This window comes from Heteronotia binoei, chromosome 3, assembly GCF_032191835.1.
Source record: "Heteronotia binoei isolate CCM8104 ecotype False Entrance Well chromosome 3, APGP_CSIRO_Hbin_v1, whole genome shotgun sequence".
Taxonomy (NCBI): Eukaryota; Metazoa; Chordata; class Lepidosauria; order Squamata; family Gekkonidae; genus Heteronotia; species Heteronotia binoei.
The window spans coordinates 114,847,789-114,858,952 of record NC_083225.1 but is presented as its reverse complement, the minus strand read 5'-3'; positions in this window follow the sequence as shown (position 1 = coordinate 114,858,952).

The window sequence follows — 11,164 nt, the reverse complement described above, 5'->3', positions numbered from 1 at the left end:
CTGTCTTCGCTGGGTTCAACTTCAGCCCACTCGACTTGATCAACCCTGCCATGGCTTGCAACGCCCGGTCCAGATTTTCAGGGGCATCTCCAGTCCGGCTGCCCATCAATAGATAGAGCTGGGTGTCATCAGCATACTGGTGACAACCCAGTCCATACTTCCGGCAATCTGGGCAAGGGGGCACATGAAGATGTTAAACAACATCGGGGAGAGAACTGCCCTCTGAGGCACCCCACAATTGAGTAGGCGCCTCTGGGACAACTCTCCCCCAATTGCCACCCTTTGTCCCTGACCTTCAAGGAAGGAGGAGAGCCACTGTAAGGCTAGCCCCCGAATCCCTGTGTTGGCAAGGCGGCGGGTCAGCAGCCGATGATCGACCATATCGAACGCCGCCGACAGGTCCAACAGTAGCAATACCGCCGAGCCGCCTCGATCCAGATGTCGCCGGAGGTCATCCATGAGGGCAACCAGCACTGTCTCCATCCCATGGCGTGGGCAGAAGTCGGACTGGTATGGATCTAAGGTGGAAGTATCATCCAAGAAGCTCTGTAACTGCAACCCCACAGCCCTCTCAATGCTTTTGCCCAAAAAGGGCAAATTTGACACCGGCCAGTAGTGAGCCAATTCGGCCGGGTCAGATGTAGCCTTTTTCAAGAGAGGGCAGAACATTGCCTCTTTCAGGGGTGTTGGAAAAGAGCCCTCTGAAAGAGATCTATTTATGATGTCTTAGCTCCTCCCGGCAGACCTTAATTAGCCAGGAGGGGCATGGGTCCAGATCACAAGTAGTTGGGCGTGCAGTGACAAGGATTCTGTCAACTTCCTCCAAGCTGAATGGGTCAAAGTGGTCCAGGGTCAAACCCGAAGACATGCACGGGGCCTCGAGTTCACTTACTGTATCTAATATGGCAGGGCAGTCATAGTGGAGTGACTGGACCTTGTCCGCAAAAAATTTCGCAAAGCCTCACAGCCTATCTCCTATTCCTTAACATTTGGTTTGCCTTGTGGCAATATAGTGAGGTTCCGAATTATCCTAAATAATTGTGCCGGGCGCGAATTTGCAGACGCAATCCTAGCCGCAAAGTATCTTTTCTTTGTGGCTATGACTGCCATCTCATAGGACCTCATAAACTCCCTATAAGATGTTCTAGTCGCTTCATCACGAGTATGCCGCCATTACCTCTCTAGCTGTCTAAGACCTTGTTTCAGCTGGCGTAACTCCGGCGTATACCACGGAGCCAGCCTAGTCCGGGGTCGCAGAGGGCATCATGGTGCGATCTCATCAATGGCCCTGGCTATTCCAGGTCTCAACCAGGCCATCAAGGGGATCGCCAGAGGGCCATGGATCCCGCAGAGCTGTTTGGAACCGTTCTGGGTCCATCTGGCTCCGCGGGCGAGCCATAATGGGCTTGTCGCCTAACCAGGTTTGGGGTGGCGTGTCTACACGAGCCTTAAGGGCAAGGTGGTCCGACCATGGCACCACTTCAGTGGCTATATTGTCCACCACAACCCCAGCCGCAAAGATCAAGTCTAACGTGTGTCCGGCCTGGTGAGCGGGAGCTGTAACAAATTGAGAGAGTCCTAGTGCCGCCATGGATGACACCAGGTCCATCACCTGACTAGAGGCCAGGTCATCGGCATGGGCGTTGAAGTCATCCAGGATTATCAACCTTGGGTGCTCCAACGCCCAGCCTGTCGCCGCCTCGAGTAGGGACGGTAAGGCGCTGGCTGGTGCGTTAGGCGTATGGTATACCACGTACGGGGGGTGGGGGGTGGGCTGCTCCAGGTGTCCTGCCCCCCCAGGGAAAGTGCATGCGCAATACATCGCCTATTCTTTCCCGGTGTAGTGAACGCTGCGTGGTCACTGTCTTGCTATGCTTGGCAGATGTTCACTGCAATGGCCTCTCCTACATCACTGCATCCGTGGCAACACCTTCTCGCTGGTCCCCCCCCCTGTTTTCACAGAGTTTGCCACGTCATGGTGCGACCGAATGTCCGGCGGTATAACCGGATGGGCAGGTTGGGCTCACCAACCTCGCCAGCCAAGAGAAGGAAAACTCTAACATCAAGCCCGGGCAGACAGAGCTTGTTAATGTAACATCTACCACCTGGAAAACTCGCTGCCGGCGTCCTGGCTTACTGGGCCATGGCAGATGACCCCATGGTGAAAGGGTGGAGCCAGTACTGCGCACACTGCGCTTCACCTAAAAATTCCTCTGTGCAGGCCTGAAGGGTATCCACATCCACAACCCACAACATACCAAGTCCTGCAGCGATGGGCAAGGGGCGAAACGGCAGGTGGAAGATGCCACTGGAAGCCGCAGTCCCGATCCTGCATGTAGGCGGTTCAGGGTATTGGTCGCCTGATGCTGACCCAGAGACGAAAGCATTTTTCGGCAGCACCCTGAACGACCAAGCTGCCTTATTTAGGGACAGCACTGCTTGCTCCGTATGGAGAGGGGCCTAGAAAAGGTGGCCTAAACAAAGCTCATCTCCCCCCCTTCCAGTTGGCTAGCCGCGGTCAACGGGCATCCTTACTTGCCGTCGAAAAATAACAACAAAGAAAAGGCATGCACCTGCCTCACAAAGCGTGTAAAGACTAAAGCTTGTGTATTGGAACATCAGAACCATGCTTGACACAGTAGACAGTGGTCGCCCTGTATGACGCTCTGCTCTAGTTGCCTACGAACTTCTCAGGTTGAATATTGACATAGCAGCTCTCAGTGAGGTCCGTTTCCCTGAGGCAGGTAATCTTCAAGAACACGGTGCTGGCCGGCTACAGGGGGATACGTCTGCCATTGTCTGCAGAGGATTAAAAGTCATTAATTTGACTTAAGTCTGTCAGAATCCAGACACTTAAGAACTGACTTATGATTGCAAGACAACAGATAACAGAAAGCCGGAGTGACGAGAGAATTTCTGTTTAAGGTACTTTGGTCTGTATTTCTACTCCAAGAGTCCTTGAACTTTATCTAAATGTTGTGTGGATTATAAACAGTTGGAGTTGAAGCGTAATTGAATAAAGATAATTACCTGTCGGGTTTGAACTTTGAAAGTAAAAAGGCTTTAGCAGAACTTGAAAGAAAAAGGAATCTGTTATAACTGTCTGTGGTTTGCGGTTGATGATGTGGGATGTAGATCGCTTCTTGCTGTGTTTTCACTCCTACAAGCTGGAATTTATAAATAAACTGAGCTGAATTAAGGCATAATTGAAAGAAAATTCAGCCTGCAAAAACTGGACGTTGTTAGTTCAATAGCCTCAACAGAAACCGGAGAAAAGGAAAAGTTGTTTTGAATTCTTGTGGCTTGTGGGTTGTGGCTGAGGAAGAATACTATTTCCATACCTTCCCACAAATCTCAAAGGCTGCGAGACTAGATGCGAGAACGGAGCAACCTGCACCAGGAAGTAAAAGGGACTGACAAATCAAACAAATCTGTAAGGATTACAAAAGCTGTGACATTTGAACCAGGAAGGAATTAAGACCAAGATCAAGAAGGACCCATCTAGGAACTGAATTTAACCATAGAGAAAAACGATTGCCATTTTAAAACAGAGAAAAACTGTTAAATTTGTTAAAAATCAATATCTCTGCCTATGAAGTTAGGAGGAAAGCGAAATTAGTCTTATTTGAAAAAGCATGTTCTAAGCTATTGGACTGGGTGGTCAACTTTAATTGGAAAACTTTTTAAGAGTTGGTGACTTTTTTTCTGTCAGAAGGGAGAGTAACACGGGCAAGGGCTCACTCATTTGACAAAATGCAATATCAATTTGACGCTCTGGAAGGAAGAATGTTAAAAGCTATGGACAAAATGCAATTGGCAATGAAAAAAGAATTTAAAAAGGAAGTTGGAGATCTTAGAAAAGACATTGAGGGTTTCAAAGAGGAGGTTAAAAACAGAGTGAAAGAGGTAGAGGAAAAAGTGGATACACATGCCTCTATCTTGTTAAAACTCCAAGAGAAGGTCACAATACATGATTGTAAGTTGATGGAAACACAAGTTCGTCTGAGAGGAATACCTGAAAAGGAGGAGGCAGATTTAATGGGATATATGATGAATACTATCACTGAATATTTAGAGGAAGACCCTGACAAATTTCGAAGCATGTTGGATGGGGCCTATAGAGTCAACTCAGCATATTCAAAAGATAAAAGCCTGCCAAGAGACATTGTTATAAGACTAAGATCAAAAGACCTGGCAGGAAAAATTTTGAACAAAGGTTTCCAAAAAGCTTGGATCATAGAAGGGAGCAAAATTAAAATAATGAAAGAGTTACCAAGACAAGTGATCAATGACAGAAAGAAATACAAGAAGTTAATGGACCAGCTGCGTGCAGAGGGCACAAGATATAGATGGATAATACCTGAAGGTCTTTGTTTTGAACAACATGGAAAAAGGATTACAATAAGGAGTGAACAAGAGATGCATAGCTTTTTTGAAGAGAACAAAGAATCAGCATCATAATGAAGTACAAACTATTATCTTGGAATATAAATGGACTAAATTCACCACAGAAAAGAAGAACAACATTTCATTGGATTAAGAAAATGTTGGATAGATGTTGGAAATGTAAAAAACATGAAGGTTCTTTTTTTCACATGTGGTGGACTTGTGAAAAAGCGAAAGAATTTTGGATGATGATACAACAAGAAATCTCCAAAATTTTGGGTTATGACTTTAAAAAAACTGCAGAGACTTTCTTGCTTGGATTACGATTAGAAAAAATTCAAAAGGAAGACAGGACATTAATTTGGTACTTGCTCTCAGCTGCTAGGACATTGTATGCACAGCTGTGGAAACAAGAAAAAATACCAGAGAAATGGGACTGGATTATGAAAGTTTTATCGTGGAGTGAGATGGACAAACTAACCATATGTTATCAATAAATTGTTAAAACACAAGAACACGGTGCTGGCTATATGGTGCTGTCAGGGTCTCCTCCCTTCAAATTGTAAAAGAATATGTGCTTTGTGCAATCCCATCTACATGACCAAGAGGGGGTAGGAGAACAAAATGGGGGAGGAGCGGGCCTTCCCTGGCCTGTTACTGATTAGGATTCGGTCCGTGTTGGTTTTAGGAGCCCCTGTCGAATTGAGACCCACGTGGGCCCCAACCGATGGCAGGGAAAGGTGAAAAAGTGCAGGCTTGCATTGTCGAGACTCAGCCTTACAGTGTGAAGTCCCTTTTGCTTTATAATAAATATGGGTATGTTGCACCAGCACCAGAAGAGGGTTGGGGAACAGAGGAAACCTTGTAAAATGGGGTTTAGGAGTTGTGTCTCTCAATGAATAAGCTAGGGGTAAATTTCTTGTGCTCTTCCAACAATGTACCCATGATGTTCTAGTCCATTTTAGCATATTAGGGGTCTCTCGCCTTATCAGAGTTTTCTCCCATGTCTGTGTATTATTGCTGAGCAAGATTCCGTGCTGTTTGGGAAGGAATGCAGCCCAGCTTTACTGATGAACCCTGCAGTCATAAAAACTGGGTTTTGCCTAAAAGCTATGCTTTCTCAAAATATGAGCTAACCTTTGAGTCTGCTTTATGTTTCCAAGCGCCTTTAAGCAGGGTCATGATTGTTCTCCCAGGAGCCCAGGGATCCGCATGTGTTCGTTCCCCATACTGATCATGAGGCCTTAATATTCTTTTAAGAGAAAGAGCAATTAGTCAGTGGGGCAACCGTTCCAAATCCCTAGGCCTGAGCCTCTCACCACAGTGCAAAGACAATGTATTATGAAAAAAAAGAGATGTCGCTGTGCCAACAGGCACGAAGGAGTATGTAAAGAATGAACCACGGGTATAGGTAGAAAAAAAACCTGTTAGATAAACGAGTGTTATTTTGTAACCTGAGTCGAGGGCAGACTGCCTGCCAGACCCACCATGTATTTAGCCTTCGTATATAATGTGTGCACATTTTGCATGAATGATTTTGATGCTTCTGGTAGACTGATTTAGTAAGCACCCTCCTATTTCCTATATATAGACTTGCCCTGTCGCATTGTACTTATGCAGAAGTCAGTTTGGTTTGCCATTATTATTCAAATGTACCCTCTTATTAGTGGACCCAGAAGAGAGCTTGTTTTGGTTGGCGCCTGCAGTCTGTCTCTCAGCGTAATCTCACCCATTCCCCCCTCCAGCACCTCTGCCCAAACGGGATGCATAACATGGGAACTGCAGGTAAGTAGTACTCTCACTCTGATCTTCTGCTACTTATCAATTGTCTCTTCCTCCAGCCTATCACCTCTACCTTGCTAACTCCAATCAAATGCATAATTTGATTGATCCTACCCTTAAAAGTCTTTGATCCCTTTCCGAGTGTCAGCCAAAAACCGGTAACAAATTATTCAATTGCTCCGAGCTTATCATCCTAGCAAAATGTGCAAAGTTTCCCAACTTAGCGATTCAAGATAGCCATCAATGGAACATCAAAGCTCCTTGGTAAACAGCAAACAGCAACCTTTATTGGCATAAAACAGATTTAGCAGTAAAATAGCAATATAAATAATATAAAATCCTAGATTATAGAGTACATAGGGAGCTAAAATACATAAAATAAGTAAAATATATATGAGTCGAGTTTAGCCAAATTAAATAATTAAAACAAATAAAATGTGGTCATTCCAGAACCATTCTCTGTCGAATTTCCATGGCCTGTTGGAGAAATCTAGCCACCATTAAAGTTACTTCAGCGCAAGTGTCATTTAAAAGTTGTGGACTTTGCCTGAATCAGCACAGCCCAACATATCTGCTAAGATATCTTTCAAGTATATACAACAAATATCATCATAAAGAAGATAGTTCAATAATACATGGGACATAGTTTCAATACACTTGGAATTACAAAGACAATGTCTATTAGAGCACTCAATCCTGTTAAATCTACCAAATAGGATAGCAGATGGTAATACATTACATCTCGTTAACGAGAATGCACGCCGTTGCTGTGGAGCTTGTAGAGAGGAGAAATATGATGCTAATTTCCCTACTAAGACAGGAAGTTCGAAATTCAGCGGGGAGCAAGACTTGTTGGCCAGGCTATATAATGTTTGCATTTCAATATCTAGAATTCTGAGCTTAAGTTTTAAAAAAGCATCTTTTAAGGATAGCATAAGAAGTGAATCTAAATCAATGCCCATGGATTTAATTTTCCTCTCAATAAATACTAGCCAATTTGACAAATTAGATTCTGAGAGCAGTTGATATAAAAGGCTCTCTGAGTCAGAATGGAAATGTAGCTGTAGCCAGTATTTAAGTGACATTAGCCATGCTTGTGTTTCCACAAGATTCGTCCCTGTTTCTAAACATAAAACTGCATTTGGTACTCACTTTGGGAATCCCAGAATTTTCCGTAGGAATTTTGATTGGACATCTTCAATGTTATCATCCAAGGCTGTGATCCACACTGGGATCCCATATAAAAGCTGCGGTATCACTTTAGCCTTAAAGATTTTTAGCGCGGCTGGGATAAACTGATTGCCTCTGCTGTAAAAGAAGTGCTGGATAGCTGCAACGCTAACATTGACTGACTTAATTATACAGTTACGGTGATTAGTCCAAAGTGTGTTATATTGAAAATGAATTCCTAGATATTTGTAGTATTTTACTTGTTCTATCTCTTTGCCGCCTATTGACCATTTAGTTGGTTTCCAAGATTTGGAAAAAACAACAATTACATGTCTCTGTCAATTGAATCAAATGCTCTCTTTAAGTCTAAAAAGACTACATACAATTTCATCTTTTTCCTAATAGTGTATTTGGAAATTAGATGGGACAAAGTATTACAATGATCGAGAGTAGTTTTGCCTTTACAAAAACCCAGCTGTTCCGGACCAAGAATTTTTTCTCGTGTCATCCATTGTTCAAGTTTCCTCAGCAGATACTTAGAATATAATTTACCAATGGTGGATAGGAGACTAATCGGCCTGTAATTATTTGGAATGGTGGGATCTACTTTATTTATTTATTTATTTATTTAATTTAGAATTTATATCCCGCCCTTCCCACAAGTGGGAACCACTATTGAATCAAGCCAGGCTTTAGGAATCATGCCTGTTCTGTCAATACTAATAAAGAGAGATGCGAGCGGAGTAGTCCACCAATCTGGATCTAAGGTTAGGATTTCAGAGGGAATAACATCTGGTCCTGCAGCTTTACCTGATTTCAATTGCAAAATTAGATCTTTAACTTAATCAGAAGTCATAGAGGGCCACGCCGGAAGATCTACCTGAGAAAGTTCGCAAGGTCTAGAAGTGTATAGTTTACTTTGGGAGAACATAGAGAAGAAATATTGGTACCAGACATTGGGGAAAATGGCGAACATAGAAGGCCCCTTGGTAACTAACGACCTCCATCCATCAAATCCCTATATAGTGTGGGTCAAAAACCCATCTCGGTGTGCCTTCTGTAGGTCACCATTTGCAGTCTGTACCACCTGTAATTGGGTCTATAGGGCGCGTTACACTGGTCGTTCGCGTTCCTCTCCGTGTAGTTTCCCTTGAACGAATGTCTTCTCTTCTGGATCAGGTGAATATTATCCGCTTCAACAACCCTTGAATTCCTCTATCGATAACCTCTATTTTCTTCGTTTCATGATTGCTTGTACATATATCTGTGTTTGTGTGTGTAAATCCTTTTGATACATATCCTAAGTAAACACTATAAAAATAGAATTGATTGGACTATTCTTGACTGAAAACCCAAACTCCATATCATTGAAAGAAAAGATCCTCACTCCTAAATTCGCTCTATCTAGTCTCTTAGCTAATTTCCCCGTCAAAATTAAGAGACTTAAATGCATTGCCTGTAACAAAATGGGCGAAGAATATAGGCCACAATATTGATTTAGATGAGTGGGAGGCTCTATGGAAGTTTAATATTAAATTACCTATTCAGTTGCTTTTAAAGAGAATGTTTATAAAATGTTTTTAGATGGTATGTAACTCCTGAAAAGTTATCCAAAATGTTTGTTAAAGTGTCTATTAAGTGTTGGAAATGTACATCTCACATTGGAACTTTTTACCATATGTGGTGGACTTGTGATGTGGTCAGAGGTTATTGGGAGATGCAGAAAATACTAAAAAAGAAAACTATTGCAGAAAATACTAAAAAAGCAAATCCAATTTAAACCAGAGTTATTTTTATTGAGTATATATCCTAATGACTATACAGAAAGGACAAAACATTTGATGGCATATATTAATACAGCAGCGAGAATATTGCTTGTGCAAAAATGGAAGCACCAGGGACTGCTTACAAAGCAAGAACTGTTTGGAAAAATAATGGATACAGCTGAACTAGACTATCTATCATCTCTATTTGGTGGCAAGACTAAGGAGGAAGCTAAAAACATTGGGAGCCATTATATATTTGGTTTGATACTTCTGGTTGATTTCCCAGATGTCGATATCTGATGATAATTGCTAATTTTTGCTACCTTATATATTGGTATAAAGGCCCAATGTAGATATGTATAAGCTAGAACTTACAGGATTCTTACAGAATTCTTTATTTTTAATGTATTTGGAACTTATTTAATCTTTTTTTTCCTCTTTACTTTTGTTGGTATATTGATATGCAGAATGTAACATTTCTATATCTACTCTCATCTTTGTTTTCTATTACCTATTCCCTTTTTGCTTTCTATTGAAAATTTAATAAAAATTCCTGAACAAGAAATCCTGTGGCAAACCTAACAAAAGTCAAACCAGAAAATCCAAACCTATGTCAAATTAGAGAATTCAATACAAACCAATTTAAACAAAGAACACAATGTTGCAAGAGCAACAGAACCAATTTCAAATTAAGGAATCCAAGCCAAACCAACATGGCAAACCGATACCAAGACCTAGCAAGAAGGCACTGACAAAGATACAGTGTAAAGTTGAAGAAAACAGTTCTGGAACCTTAAAACATTGGCCACTGATATACCTGGATACCTCTGAATATTTATTTATTTATTTAGTTAACTTATATTCCACCCTTTACCATAATGGGCTCAAGGAGGATCACAGCATAAATTAGACAATAAAAACCTACAAGACAAATTTAAAACAATACAATAAAACCAAAACAGTAGAACAATAAAATGAAATAAGGTGCATCACCGCCGGAAAGGGCACATTTCACAAAATACAGTTTTTGGCCCAAGAAAAAGTGATGGTGTTAATAATCAGATTCAGCATCTCAACAAGGTTATAAAGCATGATGTCACAACAAGGGAAGCCAACTGATGGAATAGTTGGTGGAATAGGACGCCCGCTGGCGGAACATTTCCAGGCCCTATGAAATGGCAGTAGTTTAGGCATTTTGTAGGATCCTGAAAAAGATTTGGTTGAGAAAGGAAGAAAACTTTTTTTAAAAATCTGAAATCTGTAAATGGCATGGATTGTTTTATTAATAAAATCCTTTGTAGCTTGTCACTTGTGTCATATGCATTGTCAGCTGCCTATAAAAAGCCCCTTCACAACATTCCAGATGCAGCACATAAATGTCTGTGGCTTTAATAAGGATATTTTCCATATCTATTTCCCTTCCCACATTTCCACCTTTTAACAGAGCTTGTCACTCTCCTCTTTCCAAATCGTTTTTCCTTTCATGCATTGTTATCTCTACAGAGAGGATGAAACACTATGCAAAATCCACTTAGGTAAAGGTTTTTCATATTCCAGTTTACCTATGAAGGGACTTGAAAACTGGCAGCAAGTTACCAAAGCACAGAAGGGGATGAGGATCAATTTTAATTAGTATTTTTGGCTATAATGAAAAGTGATTACAGAATTGGCGTTTTAGTTAATACTGGGGAGATTTATGGTAGGGCAGTGCTAATTAATTTTCTGTTGAATTGCTGTGGGCAATGAATAACTGTAATAAAATGGCAGATTTGCTGATATCAGGACTATATCAGCACTTCAGAGCTTCTGAACAAAAGAGAGCTTAATAGTCTGCAGGTATATCTTACATTAAACTTCTCATACATGTCACATTATTACTTCTTTATAAAAATGTTCCTGAGAGCCAAACCTTTTGCATTTTTATAATTAGGGCAATACCTTCTCATATAATCCCCTGCCAGAATATGTACATTACTTTCTTTATGATATATAGCATTCTATTTAGAACACTGGTAGACAAAAATATACTGAGAGGAGAAAAGTTCATGCCGCATTTATAG